The following is a 19,374-nucleotide window of genomic DNA, read 5'->3' on the forward strand; positions in this document are numbered from 1 at the left end:
TAGTAGATGCTTAAATTGAATCAAATTTAAGAGTGAAAGGGGGTTCCTGAGACCAAAAAGGTCTCAGGAACTAATGTATTATAACTGTCCTGTGAGATCTACTTTTCAATGAATTATTTTGAAAATAGAATATTTATAAAATCTTTAGAAATACCTAAGGACTATATGGTCCCTTTAAAGGTTCTGAAAGTTCTTTCCCACTCCTGTTTCTAAGCTTAAGCTACTATGAATATAGAAAGAAATGCTAACTGAAAAATATTTAAATTAAATATTATTTTCATATATTCATTCTTCCCCTCTTACCTCCTTCCCTTGCCCCCACTAATTAAGAAAGCAAAAAAAAACAAAAAACTGAAATGTTACACAAATTTATATCTCATTCTTGTACAGAGACCATGCTAATCTTTTTTTCCTTTCAGTTTTAGTATGTTTGTTTTCAAAATAAGCATTGAAAAAGCATTTTAAAAGCACCTACTATTTCATTTAAGGTAGGCAAGCCAACAACACCATGGGATTTAACATACTGAAATTTGCATAATTATCTCATTTAAGAAGAATTGTTTTGTAGAGGCTTTTGAGGTGTTATGTAAACAGTTAAAATACAAGAACCATAAATGATATTTTAAAAATTCTTTTTTACAAAATGGATGAAATCTGCTCATACATAAAGTGTTTAAATACTTAGAATTTTTGAAGGGCAAAATAAATTAATCTTTCTAAAAATGTATTTTGTCATGATCCTCTATCATTAAGAACCCACAGAAGTTCTCTCCTACCTAGCAACTACAGTTTCTGCAGCTTGGAATTTAATGGGACCCCAACAGTTTCTATTTTTCTATAGAATATATTCCCTTACCAGGTCCCACTGCTGGCACATATGCTGAAAATAAAAATGGCCCTCATACCACAGAAGATTTGGCAAACAAATTGAACCACCAATGGTATTACAGTCTAGATCCTGAAATCATCCTGGGCTTTACTGCCTATTGTCCCGTGACTTATCTTCTGCACTGATAATGTGATATATTAGATAAAGTTCTGAAATTAGAGTCAGAAAAATATGGATTCAAATGCTATCTTTTATACTTCCTAGCTGTATGAACTTTAAGAGTTCCTTTTCCTTCACTCTTTTTCAGTTTCCTAAGTTCTAAAATAAGGAGATAAGCAAGGAAATCAAACAAAATGATAGAACTGAAGGAAGAAGTATAGATGAACTGCCTTCACAATTATTCCAACAAAGATTAAAATGACGATCAGAATAAATAATGAATCAGAAATATAATAATAGGTCATTTTTCCAATGTAAGATTACAAATTTAATCCATAATCAAGTAATCATATCAGGACCTGTAGAATAAGAGTAGTCCATTGTTAAGGACCATGCCTAAAGGTACTATAAGGGGCAGGTCAATTCTCCAAGAGCTTTCACATCTGTGAACATCTGACGGAGTTGCAAAGCAGCCTTTACTGACATAGTCCACTGCTTGTGGACTGGGAAAATAAATTGGAGGCAGAAGGGACAGAAGAGAGGTCAGACAAAGCAATGGCCTTTCATTGGGGGGGGTCAGAGAACAGCAACTGCCTCTCAGTCTCCTTGAATCACCATCATCTTCTCACAAGAAGAAAAGAACCCAACAATCCATGATCACAGACTCAGACACAAAAGCTCTGAATAATACTGTCAGCAATTAGAGGTACTTAGAGCAGATTTTGGACTGAGCCTTGGTGCCTGAGCAAAGCTAGTCTAGTAGTACATAACTCAGGTATAGGGTCAGAACAGGGCTAGGCCAATAGTATGATCACTTTGAACCAGCTAAGTTTTCCAGTATAGGGATAATCTGATTGATAGGGCTGAAGTCAATTTCTATCTACTAGAGCATCATCTAGGGGTAAGTCAGAAACTATATACAAACTGGGATTTGAAATCTATAAAGCTCAGGAGAATAGTGCTTCTGATATGATCTGTTAAAAGTTTACAGTTACCTTGCTCAAGTCCCCTCTTTCATCTTTAAAGAAGACAGAACTTAATATTAGGGGAAAAAAAACAGTGGCTGTAACCAGATAAGAAAAGCCAAGAAGTTAGGCTAGAATAAGTAAACAAACAACAACAAAAGAGCTTTTATGAAGCCAGAAATGCCCAAGTCAAAAACTCCAAATAGGAGAATAACTCCAAATATCTATGAGCAAATCTTCCAAAAAAACTATTTGACCACAAGATCAGAAAGAATCCATAAAAGCAATGACAAAGACTTTTAAAAAATGATTTTTTTTCCTAAATGATACAAGATCTTTTGATGGAAAAATTGAAAAAAAAGAGAACTTAAGAGGAAAGGTATGAAAATAGAACTGCTTAGCTAAAGAAGTACAAAACTCAAACCAAACATCAGACTTCTTAAAAATTATAATAGGCCAAGTCAAAGTTAATGATTCCATGAAACTACAAGAAATATTAAAACAAAACCAAAAGACTGAAAACATTGGAGAAATTATAAGGTATCATATTTTTTAAAAAAGCTATCCTAGAAAACAAATTAAAGAAAGATTATTTAAGAATCACTGCATTCCCTGAAAATCATGACCAGAAAAGATAGACTAGATATTTTATTCAAAGAAATCATGAAAGAAAGCTTCCTTCATTTTTGGAAAGAGAATAAAGTGAAACTAGAAAAAAAATAAACTAATTACCTCTTGAGAGAATTTCTAATATATTTCAAAAGAAAATCAAGGAACACTATGGCCAAAATTCAGAGCTTCAAGGTCAAAGGAAAAATCCTGAACAGCTAGAAATAACGTGTTCAAGTACTGAGAAGCCATAGTGATATTTGTTTCAAATCATACAAGATTTAGCAGCTGCCAATAAAAAGGAAAAAGAAGGTATAATACAAAAATACAAGAGGCAAAAGTCATAGGTTTGTAACCAAGAATAATGTACTTAGAAAATAATGTAATATGGACCTTCAAATTATCCCTGACTTAAAAACAACAAAAACAAAGTTAGATATAAATTTTGAATTATCAATCTGGGAGTGATGAGAAATATAAAAGAATAAATATAACTACAACTGGATGGGATTTTTAAAAGAGAAAATGTTTATAGTGTCATTAGTGAGGAAAAGGAAGATAACTCTTGTACTTCCCCTAAAGAACTCTAATGCAATTAATAATTAGAGAGTAATAATACAGAGGGTAAGTGATTTTCTTATGCTTTGATTTTCTTAAAGGAAAGGAAGGGGAAATGGTTATACTAGGGGGGAAAAAAGAGCATTGAGGGTTCTTATCTCATATAATTGGGGAGCAGAAACCAGTAGAATTTTATACAAATTAGAAACAGGTATATCGGAGTAGACATCCCAGCTTATCAGAAGAGTGTGGAATCCATACAAAAAAACTTATACATACATAGTTCGGTATATATATTCAATCCCATAGATAAACAGGGGAGAACAAAAATAAAGAAAAGGGATACTAAAAAAGAAGGCAGATTTAAGGAGAATTATTCATAAGCAAAATCCCTCTAAATTCAGAGAAGAGGGATTTACAAAGAAAGAAAGAGACATGATGGTACTTATTCATAATCTTATTTTAGGGAGCCTTAGGCTCATAGAGCAATTGAGCTATAAAGTCTGGAGTTGTAATTGCACTAAATTAAGCAGGTATCCACATTGTGTGACATAAATATAGTGATCTAGAAATGGGGGGAGAGGTACTAGAATGCTTTAATAGGAACAAACCAGGCCAGATCAGAAACAAAATAAATCTAAGCTTATTTGCTGATTCCTCTTGGAAATTAGATAAGGTGGCTGGATTCTTGACCCAGATCAAATTTTAACTGTAACTTTGCAGTGAAGTAATCCCCAATGACTAAGCCAACGTTGACATAGTAATTTCCAATTTACCAATGACTCACCCAATAATGACAAACATTAATGGCTGGAATTTTTTTCTTAAATCTGAAACAAATCTCCAGAATATGCTTGTATTTACTGACTGATCTAAAGAGCCATGCCCTTAGGGTTTTGCAAGTTTCTGAAGAAAGTTCAGGTATTCATCCATGGGAGGACTGGTGTTTTTGGTGAAACAGTGAAGGGCTAACACTACATTATAACTGTAATAAGATCACTATTCATCATGCCTCCTATTGACTTAAGAAATGTTAGATCAATTGGATCATCTCTAAGTTTTTAGTAAGTTGGAATAGAGTGAGATAATGTAGTCTATTATGTACTTAGTTCAGGGATGAATAGAAAACTATATTTTCTACATTAGATACTGCAGCATATGCTATCTTTAAGAAGCTGAAGAAAGCAATTTCCAAAACATGATGGAATAGAGGGGAATTGTATATCTTTATAATATTCTGATATACTCCCTAGTTGATGTTCTTTCTGTGATACAAACTGTGCAAATATAAATATGAATAACAAAACTACAAAAGTGCTAGTTTGATATGAAATGTTGAAACACCTTTGGAACATATCAGGTCACCAAAGTCTGAGGGTCAAATACCAGAAAACAGAGTATTTCTTAGCATGACCAATCATTTCAAGTGCAAGGACCCACCTCTTTTCCTGGAGTTTCCTATGTATTCATTATGTTATGACAGATTTTTATCTATAGATGTCCACTTGTCATGCTTTACAATGTCAATGGGTACATAACTTTAATGATACATATTTTTATTTTCTTGATATAGATTGGAATTGATCCAGACTTCTTAAAGGTTTCATGTTTTCCCATAGACATTATTCAAAGGATACACTCAATATATCCAAAAACTTCTTAAGTATTTTTGTATTTTATTTGTACCAGATCAACATTCAGATTACCAATCTATGATCCTTTCCTCTTGCTAAGAGATTAACCCACCTCTTTTTCTAGTCATATTTTTCCTGGATATCTTTTGCCTATACTTTTTTCATGTAGCTCATACCTAAAAAATACTACTATTTATGTTCTTCATTGTAGTTGGGATTTTTTTGTTTGTTTGTTTAGTCATTTTTTTCAGTCATGTCCAACTCTTAGTGACCCCCTGAAAGTTTTTCTTGGCAAAGATATTAGAGTGTTTTGATATTTCCTTTTGTAGATCATTTTACAGATGAAGAAACTGAGGCAAAAAGCATTAAGTAACTTACTCAGGTTCACACAGCTAGTAATGGTCTAAAGCTTAATATGAACTCAGGAAGAGGTGTGACTCTATGATAAGGACTCTATCCACCACTGAACCACCTATCTGTCCTTCATTTTGAATTGTCCATATCTAATTCTTTGGAGATGGTAGGATTCACTACTAAAGAGATTTTTTGAAGAATGCCTCATTGATCACCTGAAAATTATTTGAGAAATTCTAGGGGTAATAAGGGATTGTTTCAAGAGTCCATGATGTAATTCAACATTGCCTGTCTTATAGTTTATTCCAAGTCCTGATGGAAGCAAATAATTTGAACATATCTTTATGTTACATTTTCTCAGAATAAATTAGTTTATCAAGCTTCATTCCAACTTTTTTTTCTACCAGAAACTTCTAAGTTAAATTACATGGTATTTTATGTTGAATATGAAAATACTAATTTGTGTTTTGTGTTTATTTGCATCAGAGTTGAAAATTATCACTTTAAAAAAATAAACTATATGATATGGCAAAAGGAAGTGCTTGTCACAAGCAATATCATCCCAAAGGAGTCCAATATGCTACTGTAGCCTTGACTGATAATCACTATCTGTTATACCTAAAATTAGCTCAAAAACTCATTGAAAAACAGATCCAGAAGACACTATTGGTCAAGAAGTAATGTGGAGATTTGACTTCTGGGTTTATTATGTCTCATTGTAATAAAATTGATGGCCTATGCCACAAATTCAGTTTCAGTGTACTGAGGTAAAGTCAGTCCTACAGCAACTAAGGTTTTAAACCTGTGAGTATCTTGCTGTAATCAAAGATAATAGAGAGTATAAAGTGAAAGTGATAATAATTAGACTTAAATATTGTCCAGTGTACCATGTACTCCCATGGTAGGGGAATTCATTGATGACGAAACCCTCTACGTATGTTCCAGACATGTATATATCTCCTGGGAAAGGTAGAAAGAAAAATTTTAACTGTAACACAATCAAATTGTTATGTTGAATATGTTGAATATTCAATTGAGAAGGCCTAAATAGCAGATAGATAGATAGATTGAACATTTTGAGAGAATGTTCTGAGTAGTGTCTATGAGAAATTATGACATTAGTTGAAAAGCTATGCAAGGAATAAGATTATACTAAAAGAATAAATTTCTATGGGATAAAGTTATACTCATTGATATACTCATACATACATATATTGAACATACACACCCACACACACCCACACACACCCACATCTTTTGTCTAAACCCCTACTACTTTGGACAACATATCCCTGAATTTAAAGTATACTTACCATGTCTGTGATAGACACTGACCAAAATATCCCATTTTCTCTCCTGTGTTCATTCCACCATTGTACATCTGATCTCTGGGGAATTATTCTCACCTATTCATCTATCTACCTATCTTATATCTTGTTTTTGGTCCATATTTCAACTTCCATTTCTGGTTATTTCCTTTCTTTGCACTTTATAAAAATATCCATAACTGATGCCATTTCCAGACCAATAGCCAGTTGAAGAGAACCAAATAATTGTGCATTAGTACATTCTTTCTGTTGCTTTCCAATAGTGTAAGTATTGAGCCTAGTGTTCTTGGAACAGATACTATGTAAATTCATCATTCATATTTCTAAATGATTTATGAAGACTTATTTCTACCCATTCCCCATAATCCCCTGCAATAGTGACTGGTGTCCACAAAACTATGTGTTCAGGAGAGTACTAATACTTCTGTCAGTGCAAGTACTACAAAACTTCATGAATTAGAAAAGCTATGGGAAAGAAAGGTAGACATAAAAGCTTTCCTGTTCCTCCCTCCAAAAATCCAATCTTAATTGGACATGTGTTTTTCATCTCACCAGCTCCATGGTCAAGGGAAGCCTCCATGAAAACAACATGTTGTCTAATCCTCATCTTAGGTTTATCTCAGAGAGAAAAAAAGAGAAATACTAGTAAATGAAAGAATCTTTTTTTTTTTTTTTTAAAGAACATACAGGCCACAAAATTCTAGACACTCATAGCTGTTAAATAGCCAACCAAAGGACCATAACTATAGAGCTAAAAGTCTAGTGGCATAAAATATTTGCTAAGTGGCCCAGCCCCCCTTCTCTTCCCTTCAATTTGGAAATATTGAAAATTTATTCAAATCACTATTGGAACCTGACACGGCTTTACCTGGCTCTTTGTAAAGGTCTTTTTTTTTTTTTTTTTTAAGGATTTATGATTTTTAATTCAAACCTTCTGGAAGATAGCTACATAGGCAAAAATAATGAACCATTTAGGGTGCAAGAGCCATCAATGGTGACATACACCAGGATAATACTTGTATGCCAAAGAACTCCGATGTTCATATTTAAATGTCATGATAATTGAAATTTGCCATTGCATGGTCCAAAGAATCTATGACAGTAGGCCTTATTTGAACTGCACTGATATTACTGTAAAGCTTAAACAGCAATAACTTTAACAAGTGGGAAACAAGATCTATCTTTTCATTTTATTTTTTCAGTGTATTTTTCTAAATAAAGGCTCCCTTATTAGAATTTAATAAGCTAGCATTATTTTTAATAATAATGCTTGATACAATGATATTTTAATGATATCATGCTTGATACAATTAAACTGAATGATAGGAAAGTTGAGAGACAAATAATATAGTTTGATTAATTGTAATTGTATACCTGCCTTCTGTTTATCCTATGGGATAACCAAGGTAGAGTGAAATATCATCTATTGCAATACTTTGCTGCCCGTACTCCCCATAGCATTCTCATCTCCCTCCCTCCATTGGAAACTTGGAATGCACCTATAGAATGCACACAAGCTTCTGATAGGTGAGATTTCACCTTATCTTGCCCAAATCAAGGCCTTTACTTTACAGAAAATTTCAAAATCATGTTATCTATATTCTACTTTCCAGTTTCTCTTTATGGGTTGTCTTCTTCATTGTCTTCCTCAATTAAAACATAAATCCTCTGAGGCCAGGGGCTATCTTGCTTTTTCAAAATATGCTCAGCATAGTTCCAGTCAAATAGTAAGTGATTAATAAAAATGTCACATATCCATATATATTTCTATCATTTATTTATCTAGTTAGTTAGCTCTTTTTCTCTATCATCATTACCACAATACCAAAACAACAGACATTCATATAGAGTTTTAAAGAATTCAAGGTGTTTTTCTTAGAACAAACATAAGCGAGGGTTAAGAACACTATAATAAATTGTTTTGCATATTCATATATACATTAATTCACTATTTGTTAAGTCACCACGGTAGGCATTAAATTAAGATATTCACTGACAATTAAAGTATATTCTAGGAATCTGAAAATGAAGAGAATTGATCACTTTTCCCTCTGTACTTCAATGGCGTTTATTTTGTAGCAAATACCTCTCCAAATTAGTTACTATATGGTATCTGAAATGAAAAAGGAAGTCATACACAAGATTTACATTTCCAAAGGAGACTGATTAAAGTATATTCTTTATGGCCTAAAGGACACAGAATGAGATACTAGGCTTTCAAACACCCATACAAATTGAGATGATGGCATTGCAGCTACCCAGACTTAAGTCCCATTGAAACTTCAAAGATGGCTTCCTAGATATTCCTTTTTAATAGAAAAAAAAATATTTGGTTATTATTGGGGAACAATATGTAATATGCTATTTCTGCTTCCAAATCTAATATTTGTCAATCATGAATACAGTAATTGAAAGAGATGAAAATATTACACTGGGATCTTTCCTGACTTAATAAAGTTTAGTTGAAAAGTGAGACATGGACTTGGTCTGCTGTATGATATCAGATGCTACAGAGCTGTCTTGATCAAGAGAGGCATGTTATTTCTGAGATTATTACTGGTTAAAAAGAGGAATATTTTCTGAGCTGCCTTCAGCCAATTAACTCTTATGTGATTTATGCCACTTAAGGGCCAGAATGAGCTTGATTGATTCTCTCAAATGAAGGATCAAAGACTCCAGAGATGTGCTTACATTTTTTTTTTTCTTCTTCTTTGCCCCTTCTTGTTATTCTACATATGTGAACTGTAACACAGAATCCCCAGTATACAAAGTTTCTTACATGGAGAAAACTCTGATTTATTAATATGTTTGTCTAAATGTATATATCCATATATATGCTACACAAAGCATTATTTATTCATTTACACACAACCCTAAAGGAAGGAAGGATAGAATTTGCTATAACAAAATTCTAAGAAGCAAAACTCTTATATACATAAGAAGGCAGAATACACATAAAAACTAAAGTGATCTAACTTTATGGAAAGCATTACAATTGTTCAAGTTTTGTTGGCCTTGACACAAATATAAAAGTCAAAATTGAAACAGTTCTTGTCCTCCTGGTGCTTACTGATATCATGAGAATTTCAGTAATTTAATTATGTCTTGGGAAAAGTCAGAATCCAGTTGTCATTTCAAGTCCAATGTTCTATTTACAACTGCAAATTGTATCTATAAAAATAAATACAATATTTGGTATTTAATGGTTTGAGGTTTGAAAATTGCTTCACATATTAACTCATTTGACTCATAACAATTGTAAAATATATGCTATGATTACTCCTCTTTTACAAATAAGGAAAATAAATCTGGAAGATGTTAGGTGAATTGTTACATTCACATAACTAATAAGTTTTTGAGGTTCTGGTCTTCTTGATTCCAAAACAAAAAATTTATAATCAACTCTACCTACCAGACTAAGTCAGTATCTCTTTTAAGGAGCTGTCAATAAATTAAATTGATTTTATCTTTTCCAAAAATAATTTGTACCCATTATGATTGACAGACCTTTATCGGTGCATGTCTGAATATGTAGCAGTCATAATTTCCATATACAGTTGGCAGTGTTGTTGCTGACATTTTCCAAAATGATGATTCCACTCTCACAGAGCAGCTGAACAGCAAAGTGTCATTTAATTTTTACTGTGAGGAGTTGAACCCAATGAAATTGACTGCAGAATGTACATTTCATATGATGACAGTTCTTTATCTTTAAAAAAGCATACAAATCATGTGAACTCTTCAAAAACATCAGTGCTGCTTTCACATCGCTGACAATGAAGGCCAAAAAAGAATTGCATGGAAAACTTCCCACAGATTCTTCATGGGAAAAAAAATTCAAAGCCCAATCACCTGCAAAAAAAAAAAAAATGGTAATAACTATATTTTGGGACTTTGGTGGTATGTTTCAACAGAGACTAGAATACAGTACTTCCAACTGAGAATTTCTTCATGACATTGTGAAGTCATCACTTGAGTTGAAAAGGCACAATTCCCCAAAAAGGAGTTATTTGGAAGTAAGACAAAACCATCAGGTTGCCAAAGCAATACTGAAGTATTTCCGGGAGTAGAAATTTGAGTTTTTATTTTATTCACCATGTAATTCTATTATAACAATTATTTTGTTCATCTCGACTTGTGATTTCATCAGTATAGGGAACTCCCAGTGTGAAAACTAAAACTATTGGTGTGAATGCACAATTCCTATGAAAAGTATAACATCAGATAGTTTTCTCAGGCTCTTAGAAAGCAAATGACTTGGTTCTAGTCACACAAATATTATATGTCAGAAGCAGGCTTTGAACTCAGAACTGTCTGATCCAAAACTTGTTCTATTATCCATTCACTTTATACTGTTTCTCTGTTTTTATGTCTTCCTGCTTCCATGAGCCTGACAAGAAATGTTATTTAATTACTAAAAATGATAATTAATATCTGGTGAGTAAAATACAATAAGGATGCCTTAAAAATAAATCCATTTTGTTTTTTCCTATTGAAAAAATTCAAAATCCATAAATGGCCAACCAATTTTATATCTTTATAAAGTAGCACTTGATCACAAATCACATGCAGAGATACCAATTCACATAATTCCCAATTTGTTTTTGACTTTTCAAAATTCCTTTCACACCACCCCAATTCCATTTTTCAATTACATATGGAACAAATGATTGGTTTATTGAGTCTATCATGTCAATAACCATCTTTTTTCACTTCATAACCTCCCTATGCCTTTGCAGTAGCTTTAGGCATCTTCTGTAAGCTGTCAAACCTTTCTAACCACTTTTGAAACACTATGATTTATCCAAGTTAGAATAAGCAATCCATGCCAGTTTGACACATGGTTTCACATCCCTGAGAGAATGTCAAAGAAAATGTCCAACAAAGCTTTAAAAAATAAAAAGGAAGGAAGGTAGAGAAAAAAAAAAAAAAGAAGGGCTGTCATGTCTGGGATGATTTGACTGAAATGAGTACTTTAGCCCTTTAATCTTTATCAAGCCCCCACAAAATCTAGGTCAAAGAGGTCACCACAGCTAACTATTACAACTAAAGTGATACCTAGTAAAATAACTGCAGAAGTCAAATTCTGACTGTCATGATATTTTACCTTTCTTTCCTTACTGCATTTCTAGGGGAGTCAGGATTGTTAAAGCATGACCATGAGGTCAAACATATTTGCTGGTCAAGAAGTAACTAGAATGACATGTGATCATATATAATGATATGCAAAAGACCCTGAGATTAAAAATTAATAAGTCAGGTAAAGCTATCATCCCCATTTCACATATAATGTCATTTCAATGATAAGGGGCTATGACACTTGCCCAAAATCATTCAAGGAATTTTAAATGGTATTAAGAACAGGACAAGTCAGCTCACCTAAATCCCAGGTTCATTTCTGTAATTACTGGTAATGTTGTTAACACCTGAACTCTAAAAGGTTTCCATTTCTTCATTTTTTCCTACTCAGGTAAGTAAAGGTTTTGTAACTTTATTTTTCATGTATTTTGACAATTAAAAAGGATAATTTTAGAAATACTATTAACTTTTAAGTTGATTTGATGGTGAATAACTTAGCACCTAGTGAAAGAAAATGTGAATAACCGACAGTGTCTTAACATATTTGCATCATAGATTTAGAAAAGGGACCTCAGGGTCATCTAAATCCAAAGTCCTCATTTTACAGCTGAGAAAACTAAGACCTGGGCAATTTTAGTGACTTATTTGATGTCACAGAAATAGTAGCAGAATTTGAACCCAGTTTGCTTCCTGAACTTCCATTGTACCAAGCTGCCTCTTAACAAAAAATAAAACAAAAACCAAACCAAAACAAAACCAAAAAAACTGTTCCTAATATTTTGCTTGTATAAGAATGAGAAATATAGATATTTCTATGATGAGATAGATAGATAGACAGAAAAAGTAAACAGCATATCTTTCTTTTTTTTTTTTCTTCCTTCCACCATGAATAGTATAATAAAATAATTAGATTAGGAGGCAGGAGATGATAGAAATTCTTGTCCTCTGCCATTATGATTTTGGACAAGCCACTGGACATCCATTCTCATAATGAAAATGGTGGCATTGAAGCACATAACCTCTCAGGTTCCTTCCAGTTCTAGGATTCTATTAGTTACAGTGTGATTGGAAGTAGTAGATAGTAGAAATTTTTTTGTTTATTTGTTTTGTTTGACTAACAAAATTATACAGATGGAAGATCATTTTTAAATGATCTTTTCCCTTAGAAACTAGGATTTGTATCCACAAAGGGATAATATCTTCTAATGAATATAAAAATGAATAGATAAATAAACTTGGCTTAGCCAGCAGAGAACAAGTATAATAAAGAGAAAGTAGAAACAAGGAAAACATCAAGGAAAAAAAAACTATAAAAGATGTTCACTTTGTATTTATGACCAAGTTTTTCTCTCAAGGCCTCAAGGTCTGTTTTTAAAAACAAAGATTTTGTTGTTGTTCAAATAGACCTCTCTATCTATATCTCTTTATAACTCCTCTATTCTATCAGTCTCAAAATAATGATGTGCAAAAACATAGTCTGAAATTATGGTAGGAATGATCTGCTTTTCACTCTGAATAGGGTATCAATTCCCAGGTCTATACAATTGGGTAATCTTCCACATCAAATGCTCAGCAGGAGTCAAGAAGCCCCAATAGTTATTGGGAAAGTGACATTTTTATTCCATAGAGTACCTTCCAATAAAACAAGTGCATTGTTTTCATGAAAACCTTGTATTAACATTCCAGTTAGTGTTCCCTGTAGAAGTCATATAGCTGTCTGTGAGCTCAGAGGTCAGAAACAGCTGGAAATGATCACCATCTAATATCCTAACTTTTCACATCTAACTACCAGTCACAGATCTTTTTTGAAATGTATACTGCTTTAAAATAACCAAATAAATGCCCTCAAATGACTCACTAACCTCTGTTGAATCACTTCCAATTACTGTTAGCAAATAACATTTACGAATGAGGCAACAATAAGGCAGTCATGGAGAATGCTTCAACTGAACACCCCTAGCCAGTTCCAAAAGGGAACTAACCTAGAAAGCTAATCTCAGAATTGGCAATAAATTTTTGTGATGGTATCTGCAGTCTAGGAAAGAGTTTAACTTTTATGTAATTTTAACTATTTTTGAGTAATGTTACACAGTTATATTATCCTGATTAGGCATTTACAGTAAGCCAGCCACATTAACAATGTTATAGCCTGATTTAGTTGCCATATCCCTATTGTTTAAAAAAAAAAAATGGGAGTGGGGGGAAGTTTAATTAAAGAAAAAAATTAAAGAAGACTTCTCAGTGCATTAAGATCAAAATATAGTATTGATTTACTTTTATAGGAGTAATGGTCAATTACCTCATAAATTATTCATACAACTGCCTTTGGTTTCACCCATTATTGTTAAGTTTGCCATCAATATTCATTCATCACCCTCTGGCAGTAGAACAAGTTTCAGTTGCTCTTCATTAAAAGAAACAATGTTGTAAGGCAGGTTTGTCTGACTTCCTACATGATTCCCCCAGGCCAGTCATCATGTAAGAGGAACACACACTCCCTAGTAATGCATGCAACAGGCCAGAAGTCAGATCAACTGCTTTTCCCAAGCAGATAATTCTCTCCATGTCCTGGTTTTCCTAGTGATCTAGTAAGCCCTTCATAAAAATATTAAATAATCAATTAACATTAACTTATTAAGTATGTGCCATGTGCTAGAAATTGTGTTGGACATTGGGGGGAATAGGTGATTTAATGAAACAATTCCAACCTTAAAGGAGCTTGCTTTCTATTGTACAACATATTCCGATATAAATAAATGCAGGATTTTTGTCTGACTGAAGCTGTGATTTCATTAGTTAATATTACTCCTGGCTAAGAAATTTCTTCTGCCAATGTTGATGTACATCTGTATTATAATTTCAAATCTGTGAGAGTTGTCTGGGACACTGAGAAATTAAATGATTTATCAATGGCCACACAATGAATGTGTGTCAGAGATAGGACTTGAAGTACCCAGGTAAACTTTCTATAGACACATACAAAGGAAACTAAAAAAAAGTGAGAAGGGATACTAATAATTGGGGGCATCAAGAAGGTCTCTGGAAGGAGCTAGAACTTAAAATGACCTCTGAGGGGAGTTAAGGTCACATAGCTGTTACATGTTTGAGGCAAGATGATGATGCTGGATAAGGAATGAATTTTCAATATTGACAATCACCAAATTTCTTAGTCCCTAAAAATTGGGCTAAACAAAAGATTCAAAACTAATTGATAAAGCTAGAATTATAATTTAAAGCTCACTGATTTCCCTTTTCTTCTTAATTTTTAATTTTATTTCAAATTGATCAGAAAGGGGATAAAAAGAGCCACTTAATTGCTGATCTTTTAGTTTGCATATCTGCTAATTAATGTTACATAAGAAAAAGAAATTTTATCACCCAAATAATCTTTTGTCAAAACGTTTAGGGAGTCTATAAAAAGTGCACAATTTAATTTCAGGGTTATTGAAACTTTCTGATATATATTTTATTTGAAATAAGGGTAAGGTTTTTGGATAGAAAAGAATTTGGATGATACTGTAACTTAGGATGACAATATAATTACACCCTCCAAATCCACTTAAATTCTTTAAAATTCAGATGTAATTTGATTGAAATATAACAATATCATCAAGATATTATTGAAATCTTACTGTGGATGATTTCCCCCCCTTAGAATAGAGAAGAATGAGGAGTAATGTCAGTTAAACATTAACACTGACATAACAGACATAACATCTGTGCTATTATCCCAAATCCTTTCATTAAAGGAATAAACAAAAAAAGATGCATTGAAAGTGATTGCACCCTAGGTATGCATTTGTGTTTTAAAATGCAATCAACATTTTTTCCAGCACAACTAATACCTGTTAACCATTTCCCAAGACTAAATTTAAGATGTGAAAGCAATTATTGAAAAGGGAATTATAAGTCAATCAACTATTTGTGCCAAACCAATTATCCTGACCTTTAGCTTTGAATACATTGAACTGATTTTAAATATTATATTTGCTCTGCTAATGTCTCAAAAGATGAACTTTGAGGACAAAATTAATTTCAGTTCAATTTTGAAAACAATTGTCTATTATCATTTCTGAAAAGAAAGAAAGAATACTATGATAATAAAAGGCAAGAATTTTCAAAAGGTGAGGAAAGTACTCGTTTGCTTCTTTTTTAAAGCTAAATTATTTTGAGGTCATATAACAGTTTCATAATGGATAGTCAATTCAATAAGCATTTTTAATGTCTGTGAGCATAGGGAGCATATAAAATCAACCAATTAATAAGCATTTATCAAGTCCTCTTATTTAAAGGCATTGTGCTAAGCACTAGGTATACTATAGCTTCTTGGAGCAAAGGTGAGAGTTAGATACATCAGGTGGACACTTTTTGAATTGTCTTAGGAAGATTCTCAAGATCACTTGGCAGAGTAAAATACCAGACACTGAGGTTCTTTCTTGATCTAAACTGCCAAGCATTCCAGCTTTACTGCAGAAAGCACAATTCCATTGGGCTGACCACATTGTTCTAATACCAAATGTGTGTTTGCCAAAAAGATTATTTTATGGAGAACTCACGTAGGATAAGTGCTCACAAGGTGATCAGAAAAAAACAATATAAGATTACTCTCAAGATTACTTGCTTGAGTAAGTAAGAATCTAAAGAAATCTAAAAAAACTTTAGAGTCAATTGTATGACATGGGAGACATTGACACAGTACCACTCACCATGGTGTGTCCTAGTGCTGTGCTCTATGAGCATACAGAATTAAATTAGTACAAAAGAAATGAGAGATGTGCAAAATTAAAGAAACTACACCAAAAGTTTATAGGTATTATTTGTGTCCAACCTGTGGTAGAGCATTCTGAGCTGGTATTATCTGATTAGCCACAATTGGACATTCTTTAAATCAACTCTTACACAATGGTGTCATTTTGGTCCTCTTCAAGAATGAAGAACAATAACTGACTAGCAAGGAACTAAACATGCAAAGACAAAATTCAAATAATTTTTGTTCTCAATGAGCTTCCCTTTTACTAGGGAAAATGTGTCCTAAAAGGCAAGCTGGTAGAACAGAAAGACCTATGGATTTGAAGGCAAATGGACCTGTGTTCAGATTGTATGGATTATCTGTGTGACAATGGGCATATCACTTAATTTCTTTAGATTTTAGTTTCCTTACATGTAAAATGAAAGCCATTTTGATTCTTAATTTGTGATCCTCTCTGTATACATACATACTTACAAAATACATACATACATACATACATACTTACAAAATGCAAAAATAAATGCAGGATGGTTTAGGAAACGAGAACACTGGCATTTGGGGTGAATAGGAACTTTAATTAGAACTTAATACTTGAGCTGGATCTTAAAGGGGATTATGTTGTACAGATTTTTAGTTGAGCACAAATTCTAAACCAAAGGAGTAGTCATTTCAAAGATTCATATATTATATCTGTGAGGAAAAGCAAGAAAGTAAATTTGACAGAAACTTAGAGTTTAAGAAGTTGAGTGATTTTTAAGGTTGTAAAATTGAAGTTTGAACTAGTTGTGAAAGGCTTTATTTATCTTTAAAATAATAATAACTTTTTATTTTTCAAGATACTTGCAAAGATAGTTTTCAACATTTACCCTTGCAAAACTTTGTGTTCCAAAGTTTTCCCCTTCCTTCCCCAAATCTCCATCCCCTGGACAGTAAGTAATTCAAAATAGGTTACACATGTGCAATTCTTCTAAACATATTTCCACATTATCACATTGTACAAGAAAAATCTGAACAAAAGGGGGAAAATAAAAAAAAAAACAAGCAAACAAACAACAAGAGCAAAGATGAAAATACTATGCTGTGATCCATATTCAGTCTCTATAGTCCTCTCTCTACATTTGGATGATTCTTTCCATCACAAATCTACTGGGATTGCCTTGAATCACCTTGTTGGAAAGAGCCAAATTCATCACAGTTGATCATCACATGATCTTGCTATTGCTACATACAATAGTTTCTTGGTTCTACTCACTTTATTTAGTATCAATTCATGTAAGTCTCTTCGGGCCTTTCTGAAATCATCCTGCTAATCATTTCTAATAGAACAACAATATTCCATAACATATATATGCCATAACTTATTCAGCATTCTGCAACTAATGAGCATCCATTCACTTTCCAGTTCCTTGTCAGTACAAAAAGGGTTGTGAAAAAACATTTTTGAGCATGTAGGTCCTTTTTCCTTTTTTATAATATCTTTGGAATACAGGTCCAATAAATTCACTGATAGATCAAAGGGTATACATGGTTCGATAGCCCTTTTGACATAGTTCCAAGTTGCTCTCCAGAATGGTTGGATCAGTGCACAACTCCATCAACAATATATTAGTATGCCAGTTTTCTCATGCGCCCCACAACATTTATCATTACCTTTTCCTCTCATATTAGCTAATCTAAGAGGTATAGTGGTACCTCAGAGTTGTTTTAATTTGTATTTCTCTGATCAATAGTGATTTAGAACATTTTTTTCATATGATTAGAAATGGTTTTAATTTCTTCATCTGAAAATTATCTGTTCATATCCTTTGACCATTTATTAATTGGAAAATGATTTATTTTCTTATAAATTTGAGTCAATTTCTATAAATTTATATATATGTATATAGAAATGAGGCCTTTATCAGAACTACTGAATGTAAAAAAAAAAAAAAAAAATTGTTTCCTAGTCTTCTGTTTCCCTTCTAATATGATTTGCATTGGTTTTGTTTGTACATAAATGTTTTCATTTAATATAATCAAAATTATACATTTTGCATTTCATAATGTACTCTAGTTCTTCTTTGGCCATAAATTCCTTCCTTCTCAACGGATGTATGAAGTAGACTATCCTTTGTTCTCCTAATTTGTGTAAGGAATCACTCTTTATATATAAAACATGAACCCATTTTGACTGTATCCTGATAAAACATGTTAGGTGTTGGTCAGTACCTAGTTTCTGTCATACTATTTTCCAATTTTCCTAGCATTTTTCGTCAAATAGTGAGTTTTTCTCCTAGAAGTCAAGGTCTTAAGGTTTACCAAACACTAGATTGTTATAGTCATATAGTCATATATATATATATTATATATATATATATATATAATATATATATAGAGAGAGAGAGAGAAAGAGAGAGAGAGAGAATCATATATAGTCATATATATATAGAGAGAGACAGTATAGTCATACTGTGTCTTGTGAACTTAACCTAACCTACTCCACTGATCAATTGCAACTATTTCTAAGCCTATACCAAATGATTTTGATGACTGCTGCTTTATGATATAGTTTGAGGTCTGGCACAGCAAGGACACCTTCATTTGCACTTTTTTCACTTATTCCCTTGAAAATCTTAACCATTTGTTCTTCGAGATGAATTTTGCTATTATTTTTTCTAGTTCTATAAAATAATTTCTTGGGAGTTTGATTGGTATGACACTAAATAAGTAGATTAATTTAGGCAGTATTTTCATTTTTTATTATATTAGCTCAGACTGTTCATGAGCACTTGATATTTTTCCAATTGTTTAGATCTGACTTTATTTGTATGAAACATGTTTTGTAATTGTGTTCATACAGTTCCTCACTTTGTTTTGTAGGTAGACTTCTAAATATTTTATATTATCTACAGTAATTTTAAATGGAATTTGTCTTTGTATCTATTGCTGTCAGACTTTGTTGGTAGAAATGATGATTTATGTAAATTTATTTTATATCCTACAACTTTGCTAAAATTGTGAATTATTTCTAGTATTTCTATAGTTGATTCTCTAGGATTCTCCAAATATAACATTATATCATCTGTAAAGAATGATAATTTTGTTTCCTTATTGCCTACTTTGATTCCTT

At 32.5% G+C, this 19,374-nt stretch overlaps 1 pseudogene; it reads right to left on the reverse strand.

Moving 5' to 3' along the window:
* Positions 1-345: 345 nt before the first annotated feature.
* LOC111719680 lies at positions 346-445 on the reverse strand (annotated as a pseudogene).
* Between the last annotated feature and the right edge of the window lie 18,929 nt (positions 446-19,374).

The sequence above is a fragment of the Sarcophilus harrisii genome, chromosome 3 (assembly GCF_902635505.1).
Source record: "Sarcophilus harrisii chromosome 3, mSarHar1.11, whole genome shotgun sequence".
Taxonomy (NCBI): domain Eukaryota; kingdom Metazoa; phylum Chordata; class Mammalia; order Dasyuromorphia; family Dasyuridae; genus Sarcophilus; species Sarcophilus harrisii.